The sequence below is a fragment of the Pezoporus wallicus genome, unplaced genomic scaffold (assembly GCF_028554395.1).
Source record: "Pezoporus wallicus isolate ANWC-B61680 ecotype Strahan unplaced genomic scaffold, APGP_CSIRO_Pwel_v1 scaffold_2584, whole genome shotgun sequence".
Taxonomy (NCBI): Eukaryota; Metazoa; Chordata; class Aves; order Psittaciformes; family Psittacidae; genus Pezoporus; species Pezoporus wallicus.
Genome location: NW_026642851.1, coordinates 10,820,880 through 10,841,838, shown reverse-complemented (window position 1 = coordinate 10,841,838; position 20,959 = coordinate 10,820,880). Strand labels below are relative to the sequence as shown.

Genomic DNA, 20,959 nt, shown 5'->3' with positions numbered 1-20,959 from the left:
TATTTATCATCTATTAGCATGATTAATGTATGATACGAAGCATTCAACAGGAAACTGTCTGAACACTAAATTGAAGGAGGACAGTGAATGTAGTTCTTGTTTAAGAATTCTGGTGCTAGATAATGGTTAAAGATTTCAGCAGGAACATGCACAAAAACATTTGGAAACAGTTAAAGTCTGGTCTTAAATTTTGTCTTATGTTAAATGACAGTACAAATGAGAGAATTTGGAGTTCTAGACAGCTGGAGATTTTTTCCCTCTTGGTATCTGTGTCTGAAATACAAGTTGGATATTTGGAAGACTGTATGGAATGATTTTACATCTCTATAATAAAATGCTATGGTATTTTGTGTAACTGACATCCAACGTTTTAACAAAGAGGGTAAATCCTTACGATTACTGAGACTTTGTTTTGCTTCTATTTCAGTTGTACACGTATGTCTGTTCAAAAGATTTTTAAAGACTTAATGCACAGAACTGCCAGCTACAGATTTCAGTGTATGAATGGAGGGAAACATCTTCAAGATTTCTAAAAGGGTTCAAATGGCACCAAAAAAAATGTTTGAAAGCTTCTTGATAAGAAATAAAGAGAGAAAAGTAGGTCACAATGTCTTTTGTAATTAGATCTGTTTCTTTTCAATAGCCATATTAATAGTCATGACTTGAATACACTAAAAAATGAAGGCATGCTGTAATTTTCCTCAAGTGAAATTTAGATTCTGTAGGATTATACACAGGCTCATGGAAGCTTAGTTTTAAGGGATTTGGTACATGTTCTAAAGGTCTGTGGGTATGGCAGAGAAGGACTGAGAATGTTACAAATGCTAGTGCTACCCTAGAAATGCATCTTTGTTTTTGTAAGTCACTGAACAAGGAGGTTGGCAAGTTGGCTGTGAATGTTCTGTGGTTTCTGTTCCCTCCTTGGTAAATATAAATAAGAGCCAGTAAATCTTTATTGGTTAGCAAAGCCAAAATCGTTGGCATTATGGAGAGCTGAAATGTAGTACCCAGAAGGAGTACTCCACATCCTGGTGATGTTGGCAGAGCTCTTGCTTTACTTTCTTCTGCTTTTGTTAGCGCAGTGATCACAGCTTTAACATGAACTTAACAAACTCTATTTAATCACTGGCAATCTCATTCTGGCTTTGTCTCTTGGCTCTCATAGAGCTTTAGTTTAGTAATCTCAGTCATACAAAGGGTAGAAAGGGATAATGACACTAAAAATCTGATAAAAGGACATTTTTTACTTCCTTCCCAACAGATTCTTGAGGTGATGTGTTTCCGGAAAAGAGGTGAAGAGCTAGCGCTTGATCAAGATGGAGAATCACGTGAACAGTGTTTTGTCCCATGAAAACAGAACTGCTCTGAGAGATCCCTGTGGTATGAAAGATCAGGAGCAATTTTAAATTTCATGCCACCAGTGTTGGCTTCAGGGGCTCTTGTTTAAGAAAATGGCATCTGGGAGCAGTTCCTCTTGTTTTCTGTGTGACCTTGGACACCTCGTGGTGTGTCCCCTCCCTTTCCTAGATTTAAGCAACGATTCCTTGAAATCCTCTAGTCTTCCAAGTGGTGGGAGTAGTCATGTTTCATGAGCAAGGTGCACATTTATGATGGAGCAACTGCAGAGATGGAAGCATGTGTTGAGACCACTCCATAATGCATGCAGGCCCTTTCACATTGTATTCTCTGAGATCTTTGCATACCCATGTATGGGTTATGCTTCCCCATAAAACCTACTTCGATGCAGCTTCTGGAGCCATACTCCCAAGTACAGACTGGCCTATGTTAGGCACCTTATGAACACGGAACAAAGATGCAGTCCCAGATTCAAAGAAGCTCATGAAAAAGTCAGAGATATCACAGAGCAGCGCAGACCAGCAAGAAGGTGTAAACAGATCCAGTGAGCACAACTCCCGTTACCAGCTGGCACCGGAGGCTGTGCTGGCACAGTAGGGTAGTTAGGTCTGGCATTCAGCGTATCACAAGAGGATGAAATGCTTCAGGGGCTTGCTGGCCAGGCTTCAGCCCTTGCTGGGTCCAGGCACAGCTGAGGGGTAGCAAGAGGTTGGTCCTAGGAGCACTGAGGCCAGTTTGACTGCAGGAAGGAATTTAGCTGTGTCTGTATGAGCTGTGCTTTACCTCTCTGTCAGAGCAAGAACAACAGGCCTTGGCCCGTTTTAGTGACTGGTGCAGATGGAGGCAGCATGTTTAATGTTCCATTTGCAGTTCTGGCTACTATTGATAGTAAGGCAAAAAAAGGAGTCTGGTTGGTTTTTCTGTTGTTGAAAACTGACCTAAAAGCTTTGTTATTATTGGTGCTATCTGGATAGTATGAAAAAGCAGCTTTGGTTATTGGCCCTGCTAGGGTATTATTCCAGATGTTTTTCTTTACACAGCTGTTAAGCAGGAAGTAGAACCAAAACCAAAGATTGATTTGAACCATTGTTTTGTCAAAAACCAGAACCGAATCTGAATTATTGTCTTCTCTTGACTTCATTGAATTCAAATCATCATTGCCCCCAGCTGGATCCAGCCCCAGCTCAAACCAAACTGAACAAAGCACAGGCTCTGACCGCACTTTTGAATAGGTGAGACTTTGAAGGCTGAGTCTGCATCTTGTTACGGCTGCAGCTGATGTTACCTTTCTGCCAATAGCAACTTTGTTTTATTGTGCATGTGTGCATATGCATATATGTTTATGTATTTACCAAGTGTTGCGGTGTATACCCTTTTAATGAAAAAAGCAGGCTTGTAAAACCAATGTTTACTGTTTAATTGGAAGCTTAATGACAGACTGTAGAAGTCTGCTGATACAATAACAAAGTTTTAGCAAATAGATGCGTGGTTCAGGGCTGGCAGGACTCTCGCAGATCGCAGGAATCTTAGAATTTTACATCTCAAATACGCGGTTTAGCCTCTATTTTGTGAAAGTCAGAAGAGCTTGATTGAATGCAGACGGCAAGCTTGTTCACTGCAGACCTAGTTAAACATGAAGTCTTGCTGGGATTAGCTTAATTGTTCCCTAAATGAAAAGGCTGCTTTGTACATAGACTTAAATTTTATGCTTGCCAGATAAAGCAATGTGAACCTGTCAGGAGACACAGGAACTTGTCTGTGTAGGAGTATCACTGGGCCAACTGTCTTGCCTTTTATGCGATACTGTGGTGTAAAACACCACTCCGCCGGTTTCATTTTACAGAAAATAGTCTCTGTGGTGGTATCCTGTGGGAACTGAAGTATCAAATTCTATTTTCCCTTCAAAAGTCCAACTACGCATGTACCCCGCTTCTGAAACTACACTCTCCATGACTGCAGCCAGCCGCATGGGCTCGAGGGATGCTGTGGCATGGCAAGGGAGCTGCAGGGAAGCTGTTCCAAGCAAAGCAGGAGGTGCCACTCCTTTGCCATGGCAGAGACTGCCATAGGTAACACCACAGTATTTGAAGTGAGAAATGCTATTTCTGATGAGGTTATACAGCAACTTTGTAGAAAAGGAAGCTTTATTATTCCATTTTTAATTTTCAGAAGTTTATGTGACACTTCTGATTATCAAACATTGATGGCAAATTCTTCTAGTTTTCTTTTGGCATCCCTGCTGCCAGCTTGAAAGCAAGAGTTGCTGTGATTAAAGCCTTTATTCTTTATATAACTGTAATTGTAAAAGATGTGGAGTTCCTATCTTCCAAAGCCTCCAGACCAAGCAAATAAAGACAGAATTTATGCAGCTGTTCTCAAGGGACCTGTTCTGTTTAATCTTGTTTCCTTTCTTCCGAACCAGTCTTCTCAAAAAGCCTCTCCATGTCAGGGACCAGTGTGGAGCAAAAAGGAGAGGCTGGCCAGGAACTGCTGGAAGGGAGAAGCTGGGGCACTGCCAGCCTCTGAACAACTGGGAAGTCTGCGAGCCCAGCGCAAAAGTGAGCAACCTATGGGTGAAAACAGCATGGGAGAATGATTTAAGCAGCAAGGTGTCGTTTATTCCCTCTTAACTATGAGAAGGAGCAGTCTCTGTCCCTGTGCCCTTCATTGTAAGCATTCAGTAGGGAGCGGCTGAGTTACCCTCCATGGCAGGCAAAGCACTCCCAACATGCAGTTCTTAGCTCCATTGTGGCAGACGTGCATGGTTTCTCTTCACAGTGTCATGGTCTGAACATAGGTCTTGGCTTCATGGTCTCCACAAGTCATTTTCTGAAAAGTGGCATCAAATCCTGCCCACTCTTAGAGACTGTTCAAGTCCATCAAGTCCGGAAACAGGTTGAAGTGTTTGTGAATCACTGATGAGATGGGTGCATTTTTAATCCTGCGTCTTCTTCATGTTCACCTACTTTGTACCAGAGGGATGGTGGTGGCTGTTACTAACTTTGCTACCACTGGCAAAATGTGATGCATTTATGCACTTGGTGTTCCTGTCCTTGAGACTGTACTGGTGTTACTTACCTTGAGAAGTACCTTCAGTGAGCCACTTCTGCTCAGATTTTCTTCAGGAACTCCTGGGTTGCTCCCAGCTACAGTAACTTGTCTGTCACAAAGTCTAAGTGGAAAACCTAAGAGGCCAGACTCTAAATCTGAGGGTCTGTTGCAGGGAGGCAATGCTACTGCTCTGCTCCCTGCACAGCTCCACTTATGGCAGTGATTACTTGGCTTGGCCTCACTAGCATCATGTAAAATCCTTATGGATCCTCATGGTTCCAGTGTTCAGGATTGATGATTCTTCCTTCTCTTTTAGCGTCTTGTGAATAACTTAGAAGTTTTTTCATGCTAATGCAACTCCCTCTCTTCCTGGTAAATTGCCTCATTTTTTGCTGTTGGAAAGTGCTTAGTCTGGATTGCTTTACTATTAGTACCTAACGGCTGCTGCTGTTGCTTTCTGTATTATGTGTATGGGACAAGTATGAAATAGCAGCAGATAGCTTGACACCACTTCAACCCCTAAATGAGTGATAGTAGGAACTCCTCCTAGAGCTAGCCTCAAATGACTTTCATCTGTACCACTTAAACAGCATACGATTGTTCATGCCATTAAGCAGGTGGCGCAGATAAGATGCCAGTGGATAAAAATGCGGTGCTAATGAAGTTAGAAAAGTTTCATTTCTATTTTAACAATGTCAGAGTTCTACCTCTTGTCTTTCTGTGCCTGGGAAATTAGGAATGCCTTTGCTCTGAAGACCTTGTAATCTAATGCCAGGTATTGCTGACTTTTACTGTTGAGCTTTAGTGCCTTGTTTCATGTGTGGTCCCTTTGACTTCAATCACGATAGGGTTGCCAGCTCTTACCCAGGAACTAAGCTGATGACTTCTCTGGGATCTGGGTCTGGCTTTGAAATAAGATGCAATCAGCAGAGATGATAAATACTTCAGCGAGTAATCAAACATGTAAGAGCTCTCTGGCTATTTTCTTTGGATTGGTATCTGGGAGTGAATTTCAATGCAAATTCACCTAAGTTGTGTCAAGCTACTGTGGTAGTAAATATGTGCTGCTGATAAATCTATTGACTCTTTGTCTAAATTATTCAGTGCAAATTGTAGGATTGTGTTAGACTGGCCTGCCCTTTGCTGCTTAGCTGTTCACCCAGGGTTTCATTTCTCTTATACCTGCAATGTCTCCCTGATAAGCTTCTCACACACTTCTAAGTAATTTCCCAAGCGCTCTCAAAATGGAGGCAGCAATTCATCTCTGTCACGTCAGGCAATTATTACTGAAATCTCTAACAGTGTTTCAGAATAATTAACCTTAATTAACCTTAAGCCTTAAAAGGTTTTCTACTGTTGATCAGCATGCCTGTAAGCTGCCAGTCACACATCTGTAAACTTGGAGCTGTCGAGCAGTTAGTAAACCCATATAAAGAGAGCTCCGTCTGCTTTACTGATTTCGGCTCGAGCAAAGGCAAAGCACTGTGTATTTCTACTTGTAAAGTGCATATCTTGTTTTTTTTCACTATTATATTTCTGTGTAATACTTTCCAAACTATTTTATTGTACCCTACAGTTAAAAAGCCACCTGGATATTCCTTTTCTAGTCTTTTCTTTTGAAACTATCTCTAAGCCTTTTTGCATGTTTTTGTAATGTTCAAGGCAGACTCAGACGACAGAGGTTTTCAGAAGACTTGTGCAGCTGGTAGCTTTTTGATGATTTCATTTCACAATTCTTTCGGAATAAATGTGGGTGCAAAGAGAACAATGAGTAAAATGTCGGTTGTGCTAAATATAAGTGATGTGTTTTAGAAAAATATTAACACTTTTGTCGGTTCAATTACACCTTTGCATCACTCTACTATAGCAGAGTAAAAAGAGTCTAACAGATGTACAGTAAGTACACGAATGGGGTGAACCAAGGGAATGTCATAAATCCTTTATACTAGAACATTCTGTGAGAATGAGAATACATCCAGGTGTTCTTTGAACCCCGTGAGGTGATTAAAGTGAGCAGTAGAAACTGAACTAACAGTACCGAAATACAGGAAGATATATGCAGGTGACTGGGATTTACACAGCTCATTTATAGGAATGGTAGGAGTGCCATGCATGGGAAATGGGGGAGATGAATACTCACAACTTTCTCCAAGTGGGAAAACTGGTTGGGGGGAATCTCTTAAATATCTTCTTCCAGAGGAAGTAAAATTTTATTTATTTATAAGTAAAACATTCACTGCTCTGCTGAAAGAAAAATGAGACACATGATGAGTTGAAAGAGCACAGCCAGTTATGAGCAGCATCTAGGGTCTTCATGAAACAGTGAAATACTGAGTGCTAGAAAAGGATAATCAGTTTTATGCATTTTTAAATTAATACAAAACGCTACTCTCCCACTTCTGCTGTACAGCCTGGGTTTTAGAATGTCAAGAAAGTATTTGACATTTACAAGAGACTGCAGGCACTAATACAAATCATTTTTATCCCTTTATCCATTTTAACCACCAGGCTGAGTGAATTGTTGGCTCTGTGCAATTCGTTTCTGTACTTCATGACAATATAACCACAGATTATCATGAATTCTATTAATAACGCAAGGTGGAAGCTCTGTTCTTCAAGTCTGTTATTTTACTTCTAGAAAAACATCTAATTTCTTACAAACCTGATATAAATAGGCCAGCTGACAAGTATCCCGAAAGAACAGAGTATGCTCGGAACAGTGAGATTTGAACTGACGTATTTTTGGCAAAAAAAAAAAAAAAAAAGTTATACAGGCTGTATTTGTCTGAAAGTTTAAAAATAGGAGCCTTTGTCACATATGGCAGGAGAGACCAGGTTGAGTCATGATTGATGTCACTTGAAAGAACACTTTAAGCTTAGAAAATGACATCAGAACCATCAGAATTTAGGGAGATTTAGAGCGGTCCCCAAAGCCAGGGTGCTGGGGATTCTGGAAGATACTTTGTGGATGATACACAGCACATTGCCAGACATCATCTGAGTGGAAGCCAGGAGCTACGGTACTTTGAGATTACATTTCTAAATGATGGGTATAATTTGTTTTAATAACATTCATTTTTAGTTAAATGCATGTTTCGGACTGTTTTCAGTTTTTTAGATTCAGTGCAAGCCCCCGTTTCAGGCTGGAAGTGCAGTCTGTCACTGCCTGACCTCTCTCCCCTTGCTCACTTACACGACAAGTTTCCAAGAGCAGTCAGGAGTGCTTTCTGTATTACCACAAGTCTGCAAATACAGCAGGGTCTCTTTCCATTTACCCTTCTCCAGTTTTAGTGCTTGATTCCTGCTGACTTTACTACTGAGCATTTATAAGTCAGACTGTAGCAGTACATATGTATGTTAGAAGTATTTCTTTTAGCTCCCAGGCTAAAACTAAACTTTTGTCTGTCTGCTACCACTAGTGTTAAAATGGAAGTAACAAAACAGAAGAGGTGCTTGGATTTCGCTTTATTAAAGATAACCAATAAATTGTGCGGAGTCTAGGTCACAGAGGGACTGTGCAGAGCTTTTGCTGTGCAGAGCAGCAAACCTCTTTGGAACAGTTTCTTATATTTCTCCTTTGATTTTCCACGTACAGCAAGTCTTGTTCCTTAGGTAATTCTGGTGTGAAAATGAATATATTTAATGTAAGCACACAATGCTACTTTTGATCCAGTTACATGTGGTTTGCTTTTAAGTCGCTTTTTAAGTGTAAACAGAAAGTAAACCACAAATCACATTTCTAAGAAGTAGATTTGTGCTTCCTGCAGTTAGCAGCAGCATCTTTTGTGGCTAAAATCATAGATATTAGTGAAAAATTGAGTTGTGAGGTTGCTCAGCTGCATACCTTTACCAATACTTTCTGTATAATTAGTTTTCATATTAAAATGAATTCAGTCTAGGAAAAGAAAAAGTTCATCACACAAGCAGCTCCACGAGTAAGGCATGCTTGTTAGATAATAGTTGCTGTTATCTGCCATTTAGATTTGCACATTGTGCTCGTTCCTGTTGTGTTTGAAGAGCCAAGTGGTGGATGAATTATTCTTGGTATTCCTGATTTTCAGTTCAAGCCAATAAACACCTGTGTGCGCGACTGGCCTGCTGGAGCCATTCCACAAAACATCTGGGCATGCTCCAGCCCTGGGGCTACTGGCGTTCAAAACAGTCCTCCCTGATCCTGCCACTTATTGCTGCTACAATCTGGGGCCTGACTAAGCGTAGGAATTGGATCAGGAATCCTGTCACTCCTGAGCACCCAGCTCTCTTGGTGGCAGAAGAGGCAGATAAAGGGACAAGGACTGGTGGATTATGTGAGTGGTGAGGGAGAGGGAACTGCATGTGATTCCTTTGAGAGCCGAGAGAGTTTTCTGTGGGTCTTCTGTGTTATGTAGCGCATAGAACAGACCTACGCTGGAGGATGAATCATTGTGTAGTAAAAGCGAGCGTGCTCTGTGGAGTCTGTACTTTCTTTGTTGTAGCCGTTGGAAGTACGTAGTGAATGAAGCAGACAACTCTAGAGAAGAGAACATGTTTTCATGATTAAGGCATGAGTGCAGCCCTGGGGAACTGAATCGTATCCCTGCTTCTGCCCCAGATTTTCTGTGTGATACTAGTCACTTTGCACATGTGGTTGTTAATTGTGTTTTTCTTGGTGCTGGGTACGGTGGAGGGTAATTTGTAGAAGTGCTGAGCATTTGCAACTGCAAGCTGTAGGCAGCGGGATCTGTGCTGTGACTGTAAGCACTGCTGTGCAATGAATACTGAGAAATCAGGCACCGTGCATCTCAATGAGGCAGTTAAGAAAAGCGGAGGCAGGAATTAAAGATAAATCTTCATGAGCTCAATTTACATGGCTGGAGAACAGCTTGAACGGGACTGTCCTTCTTAAACTTGTCCTTCCTCGTACCTAAAATAAGAACAGCAAACTGCTAGCTAAATACAAATGCAGCATTTGTGAACAACTGCTGAGTTTAAGATACTTGCACTAAACTGAGAATTAGTAAAATGACTATTTAGCACTTATCTGTCGTTCATCTGTCTTGCCTTTTTTTATCTTTCAAAATGGAGATATTATTGTATCACTAGGCAAAGGCACTGAAGAACCCCATAATAAATCAATATTGCGAGTACATGTAAGTTTTTACTGACCAGATTTAAAGCGATCATTAGGGATTCAGTAGCCTCTGTGTATTTTCTCATAGTCTTAACATAGGAAACATAGGCTTAGCAGTACAGCAAAATGGTAACAGTTTAAAAATACTACACTGTTCTGTTGGTAAAAGTTAAAAAAGACACTTCAGACAAACTTTATGGGAAGGTACTTTTTGGAGTGAAGAGTCACTTTTCTGCTAACTCTCAGAATAAAACATGATGGTTTGTGTAATGTGTATTTTATAAATCACAAATTTCATTAAAAATAAATACACAGCTATCCTTGTATCAAGATGGGCAAAGAAAAATAATTAGCTTTCATATGAGAAATGGAACAATGAGAACAGGAAAGCACATAATTTCACAGATATCTGTAATATAAATAGCTTTGTCAGTTTAAATATACTTTGTCACTCCTTGATGCTGTAATCCAATGCCAAGAGAATTATGATTTCCTTTTTAGAAGTGCTATTTAGCATGTTTAGCATATTTTATTAGAAAACTCTTCTATTCCTCTATCAGTTAATCACAGCTTTATAAAACATTACATTTGGAAGTATCTGTTTCATGTGACTAGAAGAGGTATGCTCCTGAGGTGTTGGTTACGTAGGTGACTAGAAAATTACAGGAATTTTTTTACTTTAGTAATCACACATACTAAAATGGAAAACCAGTTGTTCTCTAAATTTTGTTTATTTGAGATGTAGCCTATGTTTTTCTTGGAACACAGAGCTATACGCTCAGGATGCACACAAGGCACCAAAAGTGAAATTCAGGCAATCCAAATCCACAAAGCAATTCAGAAAACCTCTGCTTTATTGACTATTAAATCTGAGTTCACTTGGCTTCATTGTTATAGTCCTGTCTCCTAAGTGCCAAAGCTCAGGTTTCTATGAGTACACCAAACTCGGAACTTCTAGCTACAGCTTCTTTTAACCCCACTAAAAGACAACTCTGCGCTCAGTTCCCTAAGTGGTTCATTTCAATCCAGGCACTCTGAGCACACCTACCACTTACTGACACCACTGGCTGCTTCCAGGAGGGAACTCGCTCATGTGCTGGGCTCTTGGCTACTTGATGATTGCCCATGAATGTGTGGAGTTGTCTAGTGAAGTGGTGAGTTACAAAGGACTTGGGTTTCTGCATGCTTCAGTGTCACTGCCTTACTGTTTTAAGCTTCAGCCTCTTTTACAGAAGACAATCGTCTCCTCAGGCAGGGACTGTGGCTCCATGAAATGTCCTAGGAAAGCACCTTAGAGCCCTGCACCCACATGGGCACCCCTGGGCTCCTAAGAGGACTGGTGAGGATAAGAAACACCCCTGTGCTCATCATTCCTGTTTGGCTGACTAAAGAGCTGAGCACAGCACAGCTGGATGTACATCATGGTGTGCTCAAATAATCAGAAAGCAGTAAAATGTTTTGGGGTTAATTTGAACATGGTTTGCTCTCTCAAGTGCAGCATATGTAATTATCACCAAAAGTGGAGACGAAAAAATCACCAGATAATCCTTTAATGTTACCAGTGTGGCAGATAACACCACGTATTTTTAACTACAGTACCCTACTTCTACATAGAATAAAGTTAAGCTGTATTTAATTGTCAAGTCTTTAATTGTCAAGTCTCAATGCAGTGAGATTGCAAACACTCCCCACTGAAGATTCTACTCAATCCTTCACCATGTGGAGTATTTAATTCCAGTTTTGCTTACTTTAAACTGAATGGAATTTTTGTACCAAATTAGGACAGTTAAGTCCTTCCACGCAGAAAACTACTGAGCTCACTAGATATTTTTCTGTCATGGCGCCAAACCATACAGCAATCATGCTGAGGATATGGATGGAAGAAAGGTTGCTCTGCACAGTAATTCCATATAGGAATCACTATTGATTACAGCAAGGATACTTTATGGGTGGTGGTAAATTATGAGGTTTCTCTTGTAAGTGAGAACATTGATTTACATGAGTAATGCAAAGCCTCACACGTAAGCTGAACTCAAACTTTAACTGTCAGCCATAACACATCTATTTATACCACAGATCTGTGCTTAACCACTTATATTTAATTATAATCAGTTGCGGTGCCTCCATTTTCTGTGTTTACTCAGACAATCACATTTCTGAGGTCAAATGCAATGACAGTTATACTGTAGTTATTTGAAGACATTCTCAGTTGTACACTCTGCATGTATCTGAGGACAGAATTTCTGGAGAAGAAAGGATGGGTACAATTCGTCAATCCTTCCTTACATGAATAAAATTTCACACACATCAATTTTAGTCAGGGCATGTCTGTGCTGCACAACACAGTGCTGTGGAGAGACAGCCAAAGCAGCTCAGAAGGAGCCAGCCTGGGTAACTGGAAGCAGTTTAACCACATTGCTTAATGCTGCACACTGTCTAATTTACCCTGGTTTTTAGCAAAGTAAATTAGCTTTGGCAAAGCGTTGCACAAACAGGCTAGCCTGCTTCCAGCCCATGAGCCAGCTTTGGCACCAATTTCTACATCGTACTTACTGTGCAGTATAGTGTATCTAGAAGGAGAGGCAAAGGACTGCTTGCATAAAAACTTGCAGATTCTGATCCCTGAATCTTATTCTGCACTTACTCATTTTAACGTCACAAAACTTCTATTAACTCTTAAATGTCACTGCCTCAAATTTAGTGGTGTTACTGAGCCAAATATCAAAAGAATAAAATACCATTATATCTGAATCACTAAAGCATCTCATTTTGAGCTTAGCATGCTTAAATATGCTTATGTTTATTTGACAGCAGTAGCAAACTGCTAATTAATAGTAGATTTCTTCAGAATCGTAAATCTAATTGCTTCCAATCTCTGGCATACAAAGACAGCACAAATCACAAACATTGAAAAACCTGAAACCTGAGCAGAACAATGTCACTAATGTAACTAAACAATGTTTTAGAATGTCAGAGGTACTAGATTTCTTGAAAGAGTCTGGTAAAAATTATGTTTAACTGTCTGCTGCCTCACTGTATTGTTGATGTTGTCTGAATTTTTCCTCCCATGGAAATCGATGACAAATATGTTTATGACAATGGAATAGACAGTAAAGTCTTGCCATGGATGATTTTCCAGTAGGGGCAGAATTCCCTTCTATCTCTTGAGAAATTATTTTGAACTACCTAGTAAGACTAATCAGCAACCTTTTAAATACCAAAGCTATAGGTACTAACTTGATATTCCAGGAAGGATTGCATTCAAACTATTCAGTGTTATTCTTCCCAAATCTAAACAAAGCACATGGGCATGCGTTTTGAAACAATGGACTGCTTCATCCCCCAAATTTTACATTATGAGTTGAAGGCTTGCTGGACATCCACAGCTCTTGTAACAAACTGAAATATTCGTTTATGAATAAATTGGATGCAAAAAGAATAGACAGATAGTTTTAATCTCCATCTCTGCTTGAGCTAAAAAATAAATGAAGTTGTAACAGCTAGATGCAACTCCTTCCACAATAAAATAACTAACTACCAAAATGTGGGAGAGCTTCAGATCCTGTAGAACAGCCTTAGTGATTCTAAATTTTAACTAAAATGCTTGATTTTATACAGTTATTACCAGAGGAAGAAATGGAAAAAATCAGAGGAAAAATGTACCCATATGGAGGACTATAATATCCGTGGCACAGATCTTGAGAATAATACCAGAAAATTGGCTGAATTAACTGTATCAGAATGTACACTATGCAAGAAGACATGTATATGTAACACGTGTTTCTGCTTCTCTCACTAAAAATTATTTTGATAAAAAGGCAATATTCTGCCTCCATTCGAATTTCTACTGTAAAACAATTTGGAATTGAACTGTAATCCCTATTCTCATCCATGCAGGACCTACTTTTCATCCAAGTTGAGTGAAAATGTCAGGATCATCAAATATATTATATGGATTTAAAGGAGAGTTGCTTTTTTTATTTTGTTGTGTTTCATAGTTTGTTCCTTGTACAGTTTGTACAATCACTAAGAAACAAAAAGTTAGATAAATAAATTATTTTTCTGCCAGGCACTGGATTAATGCTCAACTTTGCAATATCCAGCTCTTGCTTCGTATTGATTTTACAGCCAGTTGCTGCTCAGACCCTGTAGTGATTTGGCTTTATTCTGATCTTCGCTCCTCTCACAATTTCACATTTTCCCATATAATATTACTGTACCACCATAAATGATAGAAGCAGTCTCTTCAAAACCAGTGATTGCTCCAAGGTGCTTGAATTCCTGCCTTAAAATGACCTACAAAGAAGAGAAAATGCCCTGACGTCAGTCTTGGCTCTCTTTCTGATTATATAACTGGGGGGGGGGGAACACTTGGATATTTTTTTTAATGTTACTTTTCATAAAAACTGTGCAGTAATTAACCGGATTTGCTATTGGTGATTGCTCAAGTAGTGAAATGGGTCTAATACAGTAATAACTGGAAGGCTGAATGCCTGAAAGAGATTTTAAATTCTCTTTAACTATGTAGTGTCTTTTGCATGTTTGTATTAGTACCTAGTGTGAGAATCGGTCTTCATGAAACAGCAAAACTCTCTTTCCCAATTAGTATTGAAATGTTGCACTCCAAAATACTTTCCACCAATACCTCTCATTTTTCCTCTAGAAAAAGAAAGGCATAAATGGAGACTACTTATGTCATTCTATTTCTAATTTTAAAACAATCTCCCTTTCACACTCCCACCCCAAAACAAACAGCCCGATCCTTTCTCTTTTTCCCCTTGAAAAAAAAGGCAATTTTTAGAAACCTCTAAGAAAGCAAAAGCATTTGGTCTTGTCAGTAACATTCACTTGAGAAGGGTTTATGTTTGAAAGCTAAAAACACTGCTTTCAATCACAGTACAAGACACACTGTCTGCAGTATTACTTTTAATATCAAGTTATTTCAAATGTCTAGCACCAGAGGGTAAACATATGAAAAATAAGTATAGCTGGCACTTTTTATTCCTACATTTAAAAATAATCCTCAATTTATTTTATTTTTACTAGCCAGACTGTCAAATTCTCTTCTAAATTGCAAAGGTGACTTGTGGTTCTGGAAAACCCAAATGTAGAGTATGTGCTCTGATTTGCAGGGTTACCACTTTGTCCATTCCACTTGGCACACACTATTTTGGATAAATATTCTGTTGGTTTTGTTGTCTCTTAATTGAACCTCTACTACTTTGAAGAAAAATATCAGTATTGAAGTTCCATTAACTTTTTAATATAAATTAGAATGCCTGATTTACACTGAAGCTCTAAAAGGCTTTAGTAGCTTTCTGATGGCTGTAGAGAACCTGTATTAACTTTGTAATTATAATCCACCCATAAAACTAATTCAAGTAACTAATGAGCAAGTTTTAAAAGACATCATGTAGCTTCGATGAATACCGAATTGCTGTACTATTAAGGTCAGAATACTTAACCAGTTCTACAAAAAGCATTTTATATAAACACCAAAATGCACAGATATTCTTTCTCCATGGGAAAATATAAGCAAAATATAAATTACTTCTGCAAGGAAGAATCAATCAGAAAAATAAAGACAATCAGCCATTAATTTTTTCTGTGTGTAAGAGGCTGTACCAGTACATGAACAAATCAAGGTACCTGATGGAGTCAATACTTTGGTGACTCATACTGTAAAAGCCAGCATTTTAAAACAATACAAAATTTATTTGTGTATTTAAATAACTCTACTCCCGAATATCTTTCTCTGAAACTTTCTCTTTCAAAGTTACTACGTGTACATATTTTAATTACAGAAATTTCAGACAAAATATACATGAAGAGGGAATTGAGTTGCAGATAATGGCAGAAGAATAATGTAGGAATTAAAAAGGAATTGCAAAGGAAAATCCTAAAATGTAATTATTCCCTACTCAAGTATCACAAACCCAGGAAAAATGGAAAAAAAAAAAGACAGTGCACCATGTTAAGCCCCTTATAACCTGACCTTTATCTTGTTCTGATGCAAAGATGTGCTGATACAAAGAAAACTTGTGAATGAATTTACTACATCTTTCAAAATCAGAGTCTTTTAACCTTGTACTCCAAGTATTATTAGGACATAGTCACAGTGTTCTGATTATTACACCACACTGATCATTTCTTTCAAATTATACTCAGAAATATTCAGCAGACCTGGGCAGGAGTAAATAGAAATGAACAAAAGGGAATAAGCAACCATTTATGAATAGAGTGAAGCATCATCTAGAAAAAGTTCATACGATGAAATATTATACTCTTTACTGATAAAAACTTATCAAATCATATTCAGTCTTGGACTGTAAACCATGATTCCCATCTGGAAGCCATTTCTAAAAAAGAACAGCAGAATCTCTGTTATTGTCATTGTTCAGAAATAACTGTCCAGATATTGTTAATCTATAACTTATTAACCAAAATATTGTCCTGCTTTATTTTCCTTGAAGATTTTTGAAGTAACTGTCTCTTTGCCAGACATCCACGCAGACACTGGATAATTCTTTATTACTTACACTGAGTCCCATTTCGAAAACGGTCTTTTCTAGTTTTTAATTTTTAGGGCCAAGACAGTGTATTGCACAATGTCTAACCTTTAAAAGTCCTCACTTTAGATCATTTGGCATTTTTTGAAACTCATAATTGTGCAGAAAACAAGAGGTAAGTAGCAGACCACAGCACAGAAATCAGAGACTCAGTGAAAAATGAGTAGCCATTTGCTTTCAAAGGATTACGTTTTGAACACTGTTTTCCATAAAATCATGCTTAAACAAAAGATATCAACAGATTCATCATGCCCTCTCCCTCTTTTTGCATTCTCAGGTAGGTTACCTCTTGAGTTGAAACTTTCCCTTTCTATAAACCGCAACCCCCTAAGTGAAAAAAAACCCTAAACACAAAACAACAAACTGACAATGGACTAAAAGAATTTAAGATGCATAAAAATGTTCACTAGCAACTCTAGGCACCTAAACAGTGCATTTGTACTGACACAAAATGGAAGAAAGCCAGCACAACTGGATTTTTTATTTCTCTAACTAAGCCCTTTTCACCAAATCAGTTGGACTTCTGTTTGTGAATGCCAAAATATGTAAATTTTGCAACAAAAGCAAGCTTATGAACAATAAAAGGAAATCAACAAATATTATGTTTTCTCCTGATTTTCAACTTGTCTGACAAACTGTCCACAAAAAGCTATGGCTATTTAGGAGAAGGAATAGCTGGTATTAGTCACCTTGAATGGCTTTTTTATGTAAGCCTCTAAAACTGTTTTTTTTTTTAAACTTGTATTACTGTTTTACTTTAACAGTAATCATCTACACCCTTGTCTACAATAATGTGAGGAAAAATATACAAGAAGAATTGCTTACACATTCTGGCTGCAGCTTTGAGATTATAAAAAAGATTTCCAATTGCCCTTCTCTCCGTGTTAGCAAATTCTTCATATTCCCCATTTCTTTGTGCCAGTAACAAATGATCTCATCTTCGACTATGCTCAGGCAAACATTTTACTTACTGTTTTATAAAATGTCTTTTACATTAAAAAAATAGTGAAAATAACTTACAGTAAAAAGTCACTAGTATATAAATGTACTATTACTAATTTATAGAATTAGCCAAACATGATGCAAATGCCATCTTTGGGTGCTCTCAGTTCCTGAGTAAGCTGGTTTTGAGAATACATTATGACTTTATTGCCTGGAAGTTTTTGCACCCTTATTTTGAGTCACCAAGAGAACACTTTCATAATTCTTTAAGTGAATACTTTATGTAACACTTCAGCGGTCAGACAAAATTTTCTAAGATACCCATTTATAGTCTTGTGCCAGGAGGTATTAATAGCATTGATCTATCAAATCTCGTAAAAGCAAAAGGTGGTACTAAATATCCTTTGGTCTGGCTCAGAAAGGGAGTTCCAAAGAGCTTATTTCTTAGTGATAGCTGATGCAAGAAAGCATGACTTCTTGTCATCCAGCACGACAAGCTTGAATGTAACGGGGGGAATGACCCAGGGCTTACCTACCAATGCAGTAACTGCAGTGCTGACTTGCTATAGTCAATGCATGTCTGAAAACATGCAGACTATAGAGCACACAGACTGTGAGCAGACAGCAGGAAGAGAAATTGTTCATATCACATAAGGGAATGAATAAAGAGTTTAGCACTGAAGAATGCAGTTCACGGAATACAGTGAGGTGCAGAGCAAGCATGGCAGAGTACTTGTGTGTGAACAGGCACCATCTGGAAGTCCCTGCACCCACAAACTGTACCGTAGACTCCCTAACCGTCTCATCTGACTTGAAGGTCAGGGAAAGAGTTCATGAACAGCAAAAGTAATGAGATCTGATTTCTTATAAAATTATGTGCTTTGTCACTTAATCTTCTGCTGTCCAACTTCTCCATAAAACACCCACTGAGTAAGGCTGAGGTTACTCAAGTTCTAAGTAGCCAGCATAGTTTGAACATAACCTCTGTCTGGCTGGTTGCTACAGAACATGACCTGCAGTTTATATGCCTGTCTTTACCTTAGCTAAGGCATTAATTTTGCTTTCCCATCAATTCAACAACCTCAGGTTTTACGACACTTGTAGGAGCTTAATTATTTCCAAGACTACAACCATCTGTGAAATATGGTTCAAATTTGCTATCGGGTTCAACAGTTACATTGGAAAAATGAAGAGGATGGGGACCAAAAGAAGGAGACTGCTAGAAGTATTCTTTTTCTTTAGAAATGGAATTTGATTTTATAAGGATAAGTGCAATACTATATGGTTAAATCCTACAGAAAGCTACAAACTCATCAGGTAAAAATAAAAGTAATGGATTAAAAATTGGTTGTATTATTCAATTGCAAGGTGACAACAATCCCTAACAGGATTTGAAAAACAAATGCAATCCTAGAATATAGTAGTTGAGGAACTTCCAGAAGAGATTAAGACTGTTAATGCCATTGTAATGAGTCCTGGTGAAGTGACCTTCGAAAGTGTCATATCTATTTAGGAAAAACAAGCTCAGCCTGGAATATAGAAAATAAGTGATATTAAGATGGTAAGAGAAATTAAGAACTTGCAGGCTGGGACTAGAGGAACTGAACTTGTTTAACCTAGCAAAGTGAAGTCTAAGAGAAAAATACTCTAACTCAGAATCTGGGTGTGAAATCTAAGGTGGAAAAGTAGCTGCTGAAAATAAAGGACCAGTGTTGATAAAACAACACACAGACACAAAATAGTCATGCGAATTGAGGTTAGAAATTAAACCAGATGATTTCTGGTCCTCAAAAGAGTTGCACCAGCCTTCCTATGAGTAAAGGCTTCTCAGTCTTCTGCTGAGCTAAAAACTCAGTATTTGCCTGCCACAAAGAAGGAACAAGAAAAACACCTCCAATCTCTAGATCATCCATAGGCCTTTAGCTTCTAATACCAGATCCCAGCAGCATTCCTTGCTGCTGGCTTGCAGGATGTGTTCTGCTGTTTAATTTTTTGAATTGTCTGTCCCCACAGGAAGTTCCACTGGTAACTAAGCCTAAAGTAGTTAGCAAAGCTCCTTTTATGGCCAGTGGAGATGCATACTCTTTGAGGGCAAATCATTCCATTTATCTTTGCCACCAAAATATCTTTCCTTTTTGCTGTTCAGTGGAACAGAGTGATCTCATTCAGGAATTCTATTTCTTACTCCACCGACTTCTTGCTTAAAATACTCAGCTCTGTGTGAAAACTCACTGTCTTCACTCCGCACCACCCATGGTGGGGATACTTTTACTCCCTTTCACATTTTGCTGTTTGCACCTTCTGCCCGTCAAATTCCACTTTTTAATAGTCATTATTTCAGTAAAAAAAAGGAGATTTAATCCTTTCTGAAAATGCATTCATACATAGTATTCCATAAAGAAAAGTAATGGCACTAAGTCTTTACTCAGACTTTTTACTAAAAATGCTCTTTCATTTTCACCTAATCAAATGATTCATTTTCTATCTTCTCAAAGTTATGCAGTGATGCAGTCAAACAAAAAAAGCCAATGCTATTCTTAAGTCATTATTTTGCAGACTGCGTGTATTTATCTGTAGTTACTGCTTGAAAGTTTCATCAAGTAAAATGTATATGGACAATCATCGCCATGAAAAAAATGTATTAATCCCACACTGTTATTCTCTGAGATGCATCCCACATATGTTCCATGACCTTCCTCATTATTAGAGGTTTCTTACCCAGCTGAGTTCTCAATTGGTAAAATAAACCGTGGCTATGTTAACTCTATGGAATTGGAACAGCTGGGTACTTCCTTTGGACTATCCTTGAAAGGATTATTTTCCTATGCCTTCAGAAGGACACATATACTGGAAAGCTGAACATAGTTCCCTAACACTATTCAGCTAGTGTGCAGCAGATAGCCATTCCTTCCCAGGTCAAATCTCAGTATGTTCTTTATTATCGGATAGGTATTTTGGTGGACCCATATAACTGAACAGTATTCACAGGTGGGAAAGGAAAACAGGGAATATACTTCTTATAGGACCAGTGGCATAGGAGACAGGCAGGTGGAAGTACAGTAGCAACGTTATAGCTCAAAAATTTATCCAGAGTGATGGCTCGTTCACATCATGGATCAACAATAGGTTTGGGGAAATAGTATTAATGTCCATTCTGCATTTGGGCTGCTTTATTTTCATATTATAGTTTTGTGTTGTTCTCAGTATGTGAATGGACTCTATTCATTGGCACTGCCCATACATATTTCCTTAGTTTCTTTCAGGAACACTAATTTTACATTACTTTTTTTTTTTTAACAGAAAGCCTTTTAAGCAAAATGTGTCACACTGCCTCAAGAACTAAAAGCGGTCAATGTTAACCTTACTAATTAAAGCTGTTTTCTTCTAACAGCTGAAAGCTAGTGAAAGGTTTAAGCTGTATTGGCTAACATTCAAGCTAAAAAGTATTCGGTGGTCTTCCTTTAAACTCTGGTGTAGAGTAACTCTAATCATTACATTGTTTAATTTCACGCCAAAAGCACGGCCTGTTTTATCACTTTAAGTCCTCGTACCTGCTAGTGAGAAGCGTCCTGCCCTCTCAGCCTCAGCTTCACTAGCCACAACCCTGAGTCCTGCTCTCAAACCTTTCTGCCCAGGACTACTTCACCCTTTGTGGGCTCTCAGCCGCCTTTCCCAGGTCACAAATGGCTTTAAACCACAGTGCAAGCTTTATTAAGGCGTTCATACCTGCGCACCACCGGAGTTTGAGGGGCACTGTAGACAGCGGTTGCAGCAGCAACTATCCGTCGCACCCATCCACCTGCTCTCCGGGGTTCGGAACACCTTCATCCTGTCCCTCAGGGCCACGGCAGGCACACCGGTCTGCATGCCGAGGGAGAGAGCAGACAGCCCGGGGCACTGGCCCTTCCCCACCTCCGGGCTCGCCTGTGTT

At 38.8% G+C, this 20,959-nt stretch overlaps 1 long non-coding RNA gene across 1 annotated transcript; it reads right to left on the bottom strand.

Annotated features, from left to right (window-relative positions):
- Positions 1–1,257: 1,257 nt before the first annotated feature.
- Positions 1,258–20,893, bottom strand: LOC130611770 (uncharacterized). Its single transcript, XR_008975312.1, has 4 exons — positions 20,755–20,893; positions 13,422–13,543; positions 6,548–6,651; positions 1,258–1,375 (listed from the first exon to the last, which is right to left on the bottom strand). It is a non-coding gene; the product is annotated as an uncharacterized LOC130611770 (long non-coding RNA).
- Between the last annotated feature and the right edge of the window lie 66 nt (positions 20,894–20,959).